At 38.6% G+C, this 13,413-nt stretch overlaps 1 protein-coding gene across 2 annotated transcripts in view; it reads left to right on the top strand.

The window, feature by feature from the left end:
* Nucleotides 1-13,413, top strand: part of CARHSP1 (calcium regulated heat stable protein 1) — a 1,067,514-nt gene that overhangs the window by 421,207 nt on the left and 632,894 nt on the right. The window lies entirely within an intron of this gene.

The raw sequence follows: 13,413 nt of genomic DNA, 5'->3' as shown, positions 1-13,413 counted from the left end.
TTCATTGGTAACAGTCACAGTCAACTACACAACCCAATCTATCATGCAACATTCATTTTGAATATAATGTTTCTTATTTTTCCACCTAGTTCTAGGTTGACAACATGATGGAGCTGGCAGGATTTCACTGTAGATTTAGACATGAGGAACTTGAATAAGAAAGGAATGACAGGAACTGGAGTGATAGTCAGGAGGGCATTTGCTTTGCTTATGGCCAAGGCACTAGATTTCATCCTTAGCACCTCTGAGCAATGCCAGGAGGAAATAAGAGAACTTTCAAGGATTTTTGTTCAAAGACATGAATAGATTCTCTTGGCTGAGAAGGGAAAGGCAATAGCAGAGAAGGATGAATGCAGAGTTTGACTTTACACTTATTGAGTGTGAAGAATCATATGGGCAGCTGCAGATTTTGAGAAGGGGGCTATGTGTGGGCTTTTGGTGTTCAGAAGGGAGTTGGAGCCTGGAGATCTAGATGGATGTTGTTGACATGCATATGGTGTCACATGAATTTCAGGAGAGTGAGTAGAGATGGAAAAGGAAGCTGGATGGAGCACCAAGTTCCCACACTCAAAGACTAGGTGGAAGAAGAGAAGGAGAAGAGAGGAAAGAGCTGGTTCAGGCACATGCATGATGCCAATTGGGACAAATCTTGAACACTGCAACTGTAAAGACTAGTTCATGAGGGCTACAGTGTTTTCCATTTTGCAGGAGACCCTGTAGTTTACTTACACTTAAGTCAAGAACATTGTGAGTAGGGATCATGGTCCCCAATTGTGGTTGCCCTCCATGACCTGGGCACTGTACAAGGTCACATGACTTTTCATGTTTGAGCCTGAATGAAAATTCAAGCCCATTGGATTCCAATGACCAGATTTGGGTCTCCCTAGCCCTGTCTGTGTCTTCTCTCTTCTGTGCTTCCCTTTCCCCCAACTCTTGGACGTGTGGGGTGTGGGAAGAAGAGATCTTTGGGGGGGGGTTCTTCTATACTGTGTATTATCTTTTACCAATAATCTCAGTGGGCAAAGTGAACTGAGAGGACTACCATATTGTGCTTGAATTATTGACAACCATTCTTATTCTAACCAGGAGCAAACATCACTGGGTAGAATAAAACTCTTCTCTCCCACGCTGCCTTTCCAGGACTAAAAAAAGAGCTGTGCAATTCGACGCCTATTATTTCACTCTGTAAAGTGATGAGGAATTAGAAAATTGTTAGATAGCAGGTGACAAATTGCAATCTGATGGGCCAACATGAACCTATAAAAATGTTATCAAGATGATATTAAACAGCCGAGTCCTTACTTAGCATCCAGGCAGGAAATTGGAGCTATTCTTGCCGGGCTATCTCACACTTTGGTATTTTTTCATTTAGATAATGCTATTAAATATTTAACTGGATTACTGGTAATTTGTCTTTCCAAAGGATATACCTGGGCTCAGTATCCTCTCCAAGTATCCTCTCCCCAGATTATTTTTTAATTGCTTTATTTAAGTACCATGGTACAAAACTGTTCATAGTTGGGGTTCAGTCATACAATGTGCACCACCCTTTGCCAGTGGACTTTTCCCATCACTGGTGTCTTCCATTTCCTTACCACTCCCACTCTAGCCTTGCTCTAGGGCAAGAAATTTGCTTCTCTTACTCTCTTTTTTCCTTTTTGACACTGTTGTTTGCACTATTGTTAATAGAGAGGGGCCATGCCTTTTAGTTTCTTCACTTTCATCACCTAGTTCTTCTCCAGCGCCATCAGTTCCAACAATCATTGTCCTACTAGACCCTTCTCTACTCTAGCTACATTCACTGCTCTTTGTGGTGAGCTTTCTACTCTGTACTGGACCTCCTGACCTTTGTCTATATTGTCTCTGGACATTTTTACCATACTATCTCTTGTTTTTCTTATACCCCACATATAAGTGAGCTTCTATATCTATCACTCTCCTTCTGCCTCATTTTTTTTTTTTTTTGGTTTTTGGGCCACACCCTGTGACGCTCAGGGGTTACTCCTTGCTATGCGCTCAGAAGTTGCTCCTGGCTTCTTGGGGGACCATATGGGACGCCGGGGGATCGAACCGCGGTCCGTCCTAGGCTAGCGCAGGCAAGGCAGGCACCTTACCTCCAGCGCCACCGCCCGGCCCCCCTTCTGCCTCATTTTAATCAGCATAATAGTCTCTATGTCCATCCATGGATAGTCAAATTTCATGGCTTTATTTTTCCTAATAGATGCATAGTATTCCATTGTGAAGATATACCACAGTTTCTCTAGCCACTCACCTATTGTTGGGCACCAGGATTGTTTCTAGGTGCTGACTATTGTAAATAATGCCACACTTTAATGAGTGCAGAGGGTATTTTTCGTATAGTGTTTTTGTGTTCCTGTGGTATATCCCTAAGAGTGGTATTGATGGACCATATGGACCAAAGTCAATTTCAAGCGTTTTGAGAAATGCCCATATTGTTTTCCAAAAAGACTGGACCATTTTGCATTCCCACAATCAGTGAATGAGAGTTCCTTTCTCCTTGCATCCGTGCCACCACTGGTTTTTCGTGTATGTGTGTGTGTGTGTGTGTTTGATATGTATTAGTCTTAGTGGTGTGAGATATTGTTTTAATTTGCATCATAGTTGTTTTGATTTGCATATTTCTGAGGAGTAACCTTTTTCTTGTGCCTTTTGGCTATCTGTATTTCTTCTTTGCAAAGAAGAAATTTGTATTTATTTGTAAATTTCAATCAGTGTCTTGTATATCTGGATATTAATCTCTTATCTAATGGGTATTGGGTGAAAAGTTTCTCCCATTCCATAGGTAGCCTTTGTATCCTAGTCACTATTTTATTTGAGGTACAGAAGCTTCTGAGTTTAATGTAGTATATTTGTTTATCTTCGCTTTCCCTTGCTTTGCCAGTGGTGTTTCATTCTGGTAGATGCCTTTATCTTCAATATAATGAAGTTTTCTGCCTATATTTTCCTTTATGTACCTAAAGGTTTCATGTCTGATATCAAGGTCTTTAATCCATCTTGTTTTGACTTTTTGTATGGTATTGAGAGATCTAATTTCACTTTTGTTTGCATGTAGTTGATCACTTTTATCAGCATCACTTGTTGAAGAGGCTTTTCTTGTTTCACTCTGTATTTCTTGCTCCTTTATAAAAAACTAATTGTTCACAAACTGCTAGTGGAGCCCAGGTCTCCAAAATGAGAATCTGATGAGACGCAGGTCTGGAAGCAAATGTAGACACAAAAATAATCCACACAGTGATAAGGTACAAGAATGGGTTCAGAAATTCTTTACTTAAGCAAGGAATCCAACCACACAAGCTTTGGTTTTCCCAGGGTGAGGCTTACCCATTGCACTCCGGATGTGCTGACCCCTGCGATTTCCCCATATATGGAAAACTCGACTGCATAAGTTGTGGTAGTGGGGGAAAATAAAATAAAAAAAGAAAGAATGCAGCTTAGTGGAGGAAGATCAATGAATGAGAGGCTGCCTTCCTCAGACCTCTGCTTTTATTGACAAGAAACAGGTTATACCCTAGGGTAGGAGAGGAATACCAAGCAGGGAATAATCCAATAATCTCATCACCAGATCACATTCTATGGTGGAGTATGAATATTGGTTAGGGTAGGACTAGTACTCCAACAATAAACCTGTGACTCCATCTCTGGATATTAAAGTTTATTCCATTGATCTAATGGTTTGTCTATTCCAAGACCATGCTGTTTTAATGACTACTGTTTATAGTTTAGTTTAAAGTTAGAGAAAGTAATTCCTCCCATCTTTTTTTCCCTCTCTCCAATGATTGCTTCAGCTCTTCGTGGAAATTTATTCCTCCATATGAATTTCAGGAGCGTCTTATCCACTTCTTTGAGAAAATGTCATGGGAATTTTTATAGGGATTGCATTAAATCTGTACAGTGCTTTAGAAAGTATTGCCATTTTAATGATGTTAATCTTCATATATATGTCTCTATTTCATGTGTTCTCTTTTATTTCTTGAAGCCGTGTTTTCTAGTTTTCTTCGTGGCTCTTTCACCTCTTTAGTTAAGTTGACTCCATGGTACTTAATTTTCTGAGGCACAATTGTGAATAGGATTTTTAAATATAATTTTCTTTTTCATTATTTGTAAATAGGAAAGACATGAATTTTAGTTTATTAATTTTGTAGCCTGCCACTTTACTATACAAGTTTATTGTTTTTAGAAGCTTTTTTGTAAAGTTTTTAGGATTTTCTAGATACAGTATCATGTCATCTGCAAACCATTAGAGCTTCAGTTCTTGCTTTGCTATGTGGCTGCCCTTCATGTCTTCTTTTTGCCTAATTGTATGGCAAGTACTTCCAGTACTGTACTGAATAGATGTGGTAAGAGTGGGTAACCTTGCCTTGTGCAAGATCTTAGTGGAAGGAAAGGCTTTTAGTTTTTCCTTATTAAGTATAATGTTTGTAATGTGTTTTGTGATAAATGGCTTTGACAATGTTGAAGAAAGTTCCTTCAATTCCCAACTTATTGAGACTTTTTTATCATAAATGGGTGTTGGACCTTGTCAAGTGCTTTCTCAGCATCAATTAATATGATCGTATGGTTTTTGTTTTTTCTCTTATTAATATGGAGTACCATATATTATGTATGATATATCATGTATAATATATGATATATGCATCATATATTATATTGACTGACTTGCATATGTTAAACCATTCTTGATTCCTGGAATGAGTCCTACTTGGTTATGGTAGATAAGCTTTTTGTTGAGTTTTTGGATTCTGTCTGATAGCATTTTATTGAGGAAGTTTGCATTCATCTTTATAAAAATATGGGCCCATAATTTTCTTTTTTTGTGGTGTTTTTGTCTGCTTTTGGTATCAGGGTAATGTTGGCTTCATAGTGTGGTGAGCTGAGGCCTAGTAAGTCTCTAGCAGATGCCTGAAGCCTAATAGTCTCTAGCAGTCTCTCACGAGGCCTAAATAAGGATGCAGCCTGCCTTTACTAAGGTCAATCTAAAAGGCTACGTGAGGCATTGTGACAAGCCAAGGGGAACACTGAGGCCAGTCACCTTGAGAGAAAAACATACTTTAGACAGGGCATATTCTAGAGACATCCAAGCCAAAGGGAACACTGACCCAGTAGTCTTGGGAGAAAAACATATTTTAGACAGAACGTATTCTAGACATATCCAGTAGGTTGGGAGAAGCAATATTTGTTATCTATGTAGCCAGGTGCTAGGGGGAGTTATGTTAGGGTATCATTGCTTATTATTTAGCTAGACAACTTGAGGAATCTTAGGGAAGAAAACTTATGCTATTATCTGTGTAACCACAAGCCTTGAAAAGTAGTTCAAACAAAGTATTTTGCTCTACACTTTTTTTTTACAGCTCTTTGTTTGCCCCTTCACCATGAATGATATATAACAATCCGTTCTCTTTTCAGTAAATGGAAGCTAACTGATTTTCACTAGTTTTCCCATTTTCTTTGCCTGTGTGTGTTCTTTCTTTGTATGTTCTAAACCCATATTCCCTCCAAGAAATTAAGCCACATTTGTGGTTTCCCTGCAGGGGCAAGGAAGCCCACATCATAGAAACTATTTGAAACTATTTGCTTCTGTTTCTTCAATTTTCTGGAAGAGCTTGAAGAGGACTGGCAGTAGAGCCTCTTTAAAGGTTTGAAAGAATTCACTAGTGAATCCATCTGAACCTAGGCTTTTGTTTTGGGAGGACTTTTGATTACCCTTTCAATTTTATCAATTGTGATAGGTTGTTCAGGTACACAATCATCTTGGTTTCAACCTTGAAAGGCTTAGGAGTCAAGAATTTATCCATTTCTTCCAGGTTCTAATGTTTTGTGGCAGAGAGTCTCTCAAGGGTAGTCTCTGATTACCCATTTGAAATTTCTGTAGTGTCCTGTGGTGATGACCCCTTTTTCATTTCTGAGTCTGCTTATTAAATTCTGCTTATTATGGGGCTTGAGACGATAACACAGTGGTACATTGTTTGCCTTGCATGCTGCCCAACCCAAGGGACAGACCCGGGTTCAATTCCTGACCATCCCATATGGTCCCTTGAGCCTGCCAGGAGCAAGTTTATGAGTGCAGAACCAGGAGTAACCCCTGAGTGACTCTGAGTGTAGCCTAAAATAAAATAAAAGTAAACTATGCTTAAAAATCAATTTTGTTTATTAAACTTCTCTCTCTTCCTTCCTTGTGAGTCTTGCTAATGGATTACCAATCCTTTTTGTTTTTTCAAAGAGCAACTCTTGGTTTCATTGATCTTTTGGATTGTTTTGGGGGTGTCTAGTTCATTAATTTTTGCCTCTAAGTTTTTATTCATTTCTTTCGGTCTTACTTTTGGCTCATTTTGTTGGTCAGTTTCCATTTTTCTTAGCTGTGCTATATATTTATATAGAATCTTTTCTTTCTTCTTTTCTTTCTTTCTTTCTTTTTCTTTTCTTTCTTTCTTTCTTTCTTCGTTCTTTCTTCTTTCTTTCTTTCCTTTCTCTTTCTTTCTTTCATTTCTTTCTTTTCTTTTCCTTTCTTTTCTTTCCTCTCTTTCTTTCTTTCTGATGAATGCCTGTAAAGCTATAAATTTTCCTCTTAATACTGCATTTTGCTGTATCCCACAGGTTCTGATAATTCATGTCTTCATTCTCATTTGTTTCCAAGAAACAACTCTTTGTGGTGAGCTTCATGAAGTGAGCTGGAAGTTCCAGCCCTCCTCTCATTGTCTCTGAGGATTGTTGCAAAAATGACTTTTATTTTTCTTAAAACCCATAGATGAGTGAGACTATTCTGCATCTCTCTCTCCCTCTGAATTATGTTCACTCAGCATGATAGATTCCATGTACATACATGTATAGAAAAATTTCATGACTTCATCTCTCCTGACGGCTGCATAATATTCTCATTGTGTATATGTACCACAGTTTCTTTAGCCAATTTCGTCTGTTGAAGGGCATCTTGGCTGTTTCCAGAGCCTGGCCTATTGTGAATGGTGCTGCAATAAATATAGGGTGTGAGAAAGGGCTTTTTGTATTGTGTTCTTGTGTTCTTAAGGTATATCCCTAGGAGTGAATAGCTGGGTCAATGGGAGCTCAATTTCCAGATTTTGGAGGAATTTCCATATGCTTTCCATAGAGGTTGGACTAGATGCATTCCCACCAGCAGTGGATGAGAGTTCCTTTCTCTCCACATCCAGCCAGCACTAGACTGTTCTCATTCTTGTGATGTGCGCCAATCTCTGTGGTGTGAGGTGGTATTCCTCATATTGTATAGATTTGCCTATCCCTGAATGGTTAGTGACGAGGAGCATTTTTTCATGTGCCTTTTTGGTCATTTTGTATTTCTTTTCTTTTTTTTTATAAATCACATGTGCTGTTCATTTCTTCTCCTCATTTTTTGATGGATTAGATGTTTTTTTTTCTTGTAAAGTTCTGTCAGTACCCTGTATATTTTGAATATTAGCCCCCTAATCCTGATGGATGTTGGGTGAATAGTTTCTCCCAGTCGGTGGTGTGACTCCTGGTATCCTGGGCACTATTTATTTTGAGTGTGCAGAAGCTTCTCAGTTTAATGTAATCCCCATCTGTTGATCTCTGCTTCCAACTTGTTTAGAAGTGTGAGTTCCTCTTGAAGTTGCCTTTAGTCTCAATGTCCTTGGAGTGTTTTACCGACGTGTTTATTCTATATACCTTACGGTTTCAGGTCTGATATCAAGATCTTTAATCCATTTGGATTTTACTTCAGCATGATGTGTTAACTGGGGGGGGGTTGTCTATGTTTGCTTTTTTGCAAGTGGCTAACCAGTTCTGCCAGCACCACTTGTTGAAGAGGTTTTCCGCTGCTCCACTTAGGATTTCTTGCTCCTTTGTCAAAATTAGGTGGATGTATGTTCTGGAGGACAATGTCTGAGACTCAGCCTATTCCATTGATTTGAGGGTCTGTCTTTATTCAATACCATGCTGTTTTGATAACTATTGTAACTACAGTTTAAAGTTGGGGAAAAGTAATGCCTCCCATTTTCCTTTTTCTCTAGGAGTGCCTTTAGCTATTTGAGGGTGTTTATTGTTCCAGATGAACTTCATAAGTTTGATCCACTTCTTTGAAGAATGTCATGGGTATTTTTAAGGAGATCGCATAAAATCTGTATAATGCTTTGGTGAGTATTGCCATTTTAATGATGTTAATCCTGCCAATCCATGAGCAGGGTATGTGTTTCATTTCCGTGTGTCTCTCTTTATTCTTGGAGCAGAGCTTTATAGTTTTCTTTGTATAGGTCCTTCACGTCTTTGGTCAAGTTGACTCCAAGATATTTGAGTTTGTGTGGCACTATTGTGAATGGGTTGCCTTTTTGACGTCCTTCTCTTCCCTATCATTATTGGTATATAAAAAGGCCATTGATTTCTGTGTGTTAATTTTGTAGCCTGCCACCTTGCTATATGAATCTATTGTTTCTAAAAGCTTTTTGGTAGAGTCCTTAGGGTTTTCTAAGTAGAGTATCATGTTGTCTGCAAACAATGAGAGTTTGACTTCTTTCTTTCCTATCTGAATTCCCTTGATGTCTTTTTCTTGCCTGATCGCTATAGCAAGAACTTCTAGTACTATGTTGAAGAAGAGTGGTGAGAGCAGACAGCCTTGTCTTGTACCAGAATTTAGAGGAAAGGCTTTTAGTTTTTCTCCATTGAGGATAATATTTGCCATTGGCTTCAACTAGATTCAGAAAGGTTCCTTCCATTCCCATCTTCCTGAGAGTTTTGATCAAGAATGGGTGTTGGACCTTATCAAATGCTTTCTTTGCGTCTATTGATATGATCATGTGATTTTTATTTTTCTTCTTGTTGATGTTGTATATGATGTTGATAGATTTATGGATGTTAAACCATCCTTGCATTCCTGGGATGAAACCTACTTGGTCGTAGTGTATGATTTTCTTGATGATACATTGGATCCTATTTGCAAGGATTTTGTTGAAGATCTTTGCATCTGGATTCATCAGAGATATTGGTCTGTAATTTACTTTTTTGGCAGCATCTCTGTCTGGTTTTGGTATCAAGGTGATGTTGCCTTCATAAAAGCTGTTTGGGAGTGTCCTGTTTTTTCAATTTCATGGAAGAGCCTCGCTAGGATTGGTAGTAGCTCCTCTTGAAAGATGTGAAAAAATTCATTAGGAAATCCATCTGGGCCTGGGCTTTTCTTTTTGGGCAGATGTTTGATTACAGTTTCAATTTCCTCAGGAGTGATGGGGGTGTTTAGATATGCTACATCCTCCTTACTTAACTGTGAAAGGTTATAAGTGTCCAAGAATTTTTCCATTTCTTTTAGGTTCTCATGTTTAGTAGCATAAAGTTTCTCAAAGTAGTCTCTGATTACCCTTTGGATCTCTGCAATATCTGTCGTTATCTCCCTGTTTTCATTTCTAATACTGGTTATCAGATTTCTCTCTCTCTTTGTGAGTTTTGCCAATGGTCTATCAATATTGTTTATTTTTTCAAAGAACCAACTTCTGCTTTTGTTGATCTTTTGGATTGTTTTTTGTTTTTCCACTTCATTGAGTTCTGCTTTCAGCTTTGTTATTTCCTTCTGTCTCCCTATTTTTGGTTCCTTTTGTTGGTCATTTTCTAATTTTTTGAGCTGCGTCATTAAGTTATTCAGATATGCCCCTTCTTCCTGATGTGTGCTTGTAGAGCTATAAATTTTCCTCTCAGGACCGCTTTTGCTGTGTCCTATAGATTCTGGCAGTTTGTGTCTTCATTATCATTTGTTTCCAGGAAAGTTTTGATTTCCTTTTTGATTTCATCTTGGACCCACTGTTTGTTCTGTAGCAGGGTGTTTAATTTCCAATTGTTAAAGTTTTTCTTTTGTGTGCCTTTGTAGTTCACATCTAATTTCAGAGCCTTGTGGTCAGCAAAGGTAGCCTGCAAGATTTCTATCCTCTTGATTTTATGGAGGTATGGTTTATCCTGGAGAGTGTCCATGTATATTGGAGAAGAATGTGTATCTAGGTTTTTTGGGATGGAGTGTCCTATATATATCTACTAGTCCTCTTTCTTCCATTATTCTTTGCAGGGCTAGTATGCTTTTTTTTTGGTTTCAGTCTGGTTGACCTATCAAGTGTTGATAGGGCTGTGTTGAGGTCTCCCACAATTATTGTGTTATTATTGATTTCTTCTTTCAGATTTGTCAGTAATTGTATTAGATGATTTGCTGGTCTCTCATTGGGTGAATATATGTTTAATAGTCTGATTTCTTCCTGTTGCACATATCCCTTGATTAGTACGTAATGTCCATCTTTGTCCCTTACCACTTTTTTGAGTATAAGTTGGTGTCATCAGAGATTAATATGGCCACCCCAGCTTTTTTGAGGGTGTTGTTTGCTTGGATGATTTTCCTCCAGCCTTTGATTTTGAGTCTATGTTTGTTCTGACTATTTAGATGTGTTTCTTGTAGGCAGCAGAAGGTTGGATTCATCTTTTTGACCCATTTTGCCACTTTGTGTCTTTTAATTGGTGAATTTAGTCCATTGACATTGAGGGAGATGATTGTCATAGGATTTAATGTCATCTTTGTAGATAAGTTTGCTGTGTTTGTTGGTGTCTCTTGTCTTAGAGTAGACCTGTCCGTTTTTCCTTTAAGGCTGGTTTATCATCTGTAAAGTTTCTGAGGTGTTGTTTATCCATGAAGCTATCCATTCTTCCTTCAAACCTGAATGTGAGTCAGGCTGAGTGCAGTATTCTCTTTGAGGTATTCATTTCATTCAGTCTTGTCACAATATCCCACCACTGTCTTCTGGCCTTGAGAGTTTCTTGTGACATGTCTGCTGTAAGTCTTAGGGATGCTCCTTTGAATGTAATTTCCCTTTTTGATCTTGCTGCTTTCAGTATTCTATATCTATCTGTGGGATTTGTCATTGTAACGAGATGTGTCTTGGGGTGTTTTTCTTTGGGTCTCTTTTAGCTGGTACTCTTCGGGCATGCAGGATTTGATTTCATGAAGTCTTTAACTCTGGGAGTATCAGTTTGATGATGTCTTTGACAGTTGATTCTTCCTGGAGATCTCTTACCTGGGTCTCTGGGACTCCAAGATTCTTATGTTGTTTCTGTTGAGTTTATCAAAGACTTCTACTTTCATCTGTTTGCATTCCTTGAGTACTTTTTCCATTGCCTGTTAGTTTGTCTTAAGGTTCTTTTCCAATTTTTTCTGTTGTGTTGAGTTTTTCTGCATCACATCTTCCAGTACTCCAATTCTCTCCTCAGCTGCTGATACCCTGCTGGTGAGGCCATCCATTGAGTTTTTCAGTTGAGCAATCGTGTTCTTCAGATCTGTTATTTCAGTTTGGAGTTTTCTGATTTCTGTCTTTGTGTTCTGTTCAGATCGATCTATGCTTTCTTTGAGTTCTTCAAACATCTTCCATATTGCTATTTTAAGTTCCTTATCCGAGAGGTTAATCAGGTGGTTGGAATTTATTAGGTCATCTGAGCTTTTGTCTTCATTCTGTGTGCATGGTGTTTGCCTTCGAGGTTTCCCCATTGTCACGCTTGTAGTGTGGTTTTTCCTGCGTGTTGTGGTGGGGTTCATTGGTTAGAAAGAGTGCACACCCACGAAGCAAAGCAAAGCAGCTGCGCTCTTCTGCTGCCTCTAGTTGACAGTTTTTTGGGGATGTGCTCCCTAGGCCTCTGAGGAGACCTTCAGGGATTCAGAAATACAGGCAGACAGTGCAGGAGAAGTTTCCCTTGAAGTCCTCAGAGTGAACAAAGGCACAGTAGGGCGGAGCCTTCGTAGGCCAGAGAGCTCAGCTTATTGGACGGCGACCCCCACAGCCAGAATTTACTCACTGGGCAGCTTCTTGGGGGGTGCGCTCCCTAGGCCTCTGAGGAGATTTTCAGGGATTCAGAAACACAGGCAGACAGGCGCAGGAGAAGTTTCCCTTGAAGTCCCCACAGAATGTTTTGATTTCCTCTTTGAGCCATTGGTTGCTCAGCAGTGAGCTGTTTAATTTCCAGGTTTTAAAATTATTGTCCATGTCTACATGTAATTAATCCCTATTTTCAGTGATTTATGGTCTCAGAAGATAGCAGAAACTATATATATACATATACATATACATATATATAGCCACTACCTACAGTGCTCATGATTACTCCTGGCTCTGTGCTCAAAAATTACTCCCGGCAGGCTCAGGGGACTATATTGGATGCAGGGAATCTAACCCAGGTCAGACACTTGCAAGGCAAATGCCCTCCCTGATATGCTGTCACTTTGGCTCCGCAGAGACTATTTCTATCCTCTTGCTTTTACAGAGGTATATTTTATAGCCCAATATATGGTCTGTCTTGAAGAATGTCCCATGTGGATTGGGGAAGAATGTGTATTCAGTTTTTTAGGGTCATATATTTTTAGGTCTCTATATATTTACTAAGCCACTCTTTTCTATTTCTTCCATTATATTAAGTATTTTTTTGTTAAGTTTTAGCTTGGTTGACCTATCCAGGAGTGATAATGCAGTGTTGAAATCTCCTACTGTTATTATGTTGCTATTGATGTTTTTCTTCAAGTTTATCAGCAATTGCTTTAAAATATTTTGATGACCCATAATTGGGTTTATGTATGCTTAGAAGTGTGATTTCTTCTTGGTGTATACATTCTTTGATTAGGAAGAAATACTCATCTTTGTCTCTTATGACATTTTTAAGCCTAAAATCTGTATCAACTGATATTAGTATGACCACCCCAGCCTGTTTAAGGGAATTTTGTGCTTTAATAATTGTTTTCCAGCCTTTGATTTTTTTTTTAGCCTTTGACTTTTATTCTGTGTTTGCTATGACTATTCAGGCATATTTTTTGTAGACAGCAAAACGTTTGGATTTAAGTTTTGTTTTGTTTTTGAGTCACACCCGGCAGCACTTAGGGTTACTCCTGGCTCTACTCTTAGAAATCGCTCCTGGCAGGCTCAGGGGACCATATGGGATGCCAGGATTTGAACCAGTATCCTTTTGCATGCAAGGCAAACACTTTACTCCATGCTATCTCTCCAACTCCCAGGATTTAATTTTTTGATCCATTTTGCCATTCTGTTTATTAATTGGTGCATTTAGTCCATTTACATTAAAAAAGATGATTGTCATAGGATTAGACGTTACCTTTTAGTAGGAGTTTGGTGTGTTTGTTGGGTCTGCCTTGCCTCAAAGTAGACCCCTTAATTCTTCTTTTAAGGTTGGTTTTGAGTCTATAAAGTTTCTGAACTGTATTTATCCACAAATTTGTGTATCTTTCCTTTAAATCTGAATGTAAATCTGGATGGGTGAAGTATTTTTGGTAAAGCATTTATTTCATTGAATTTTGTCACTATATCCCACCACTGTCTTTGTGCCTTGAATGTTTTGTGATAAATTTGCTGTAGATATTAATTATGCCACTTTGTATGCAATTTT

This window comes from Suncus etruscus, chromosome 2 (genome assembly GCF_024139225.1).
Source record: "Suncus etruscus isolate mSunEtr1 chromosome 2, mSunEtr1.pri.cur, whole genome shotgun sequence".
Lineage (NCBI taxonomy): Eukaryota > Metazoa > Chordata > Mammalia > Eulipotyphla > Soricidae > Suncus > Suncus etruscus.
The sequence above is the reverse complement of the archived record's forward strand: the minus strand, read 5'-3'. Positions and strand labels throughout refer to the sequence as shown.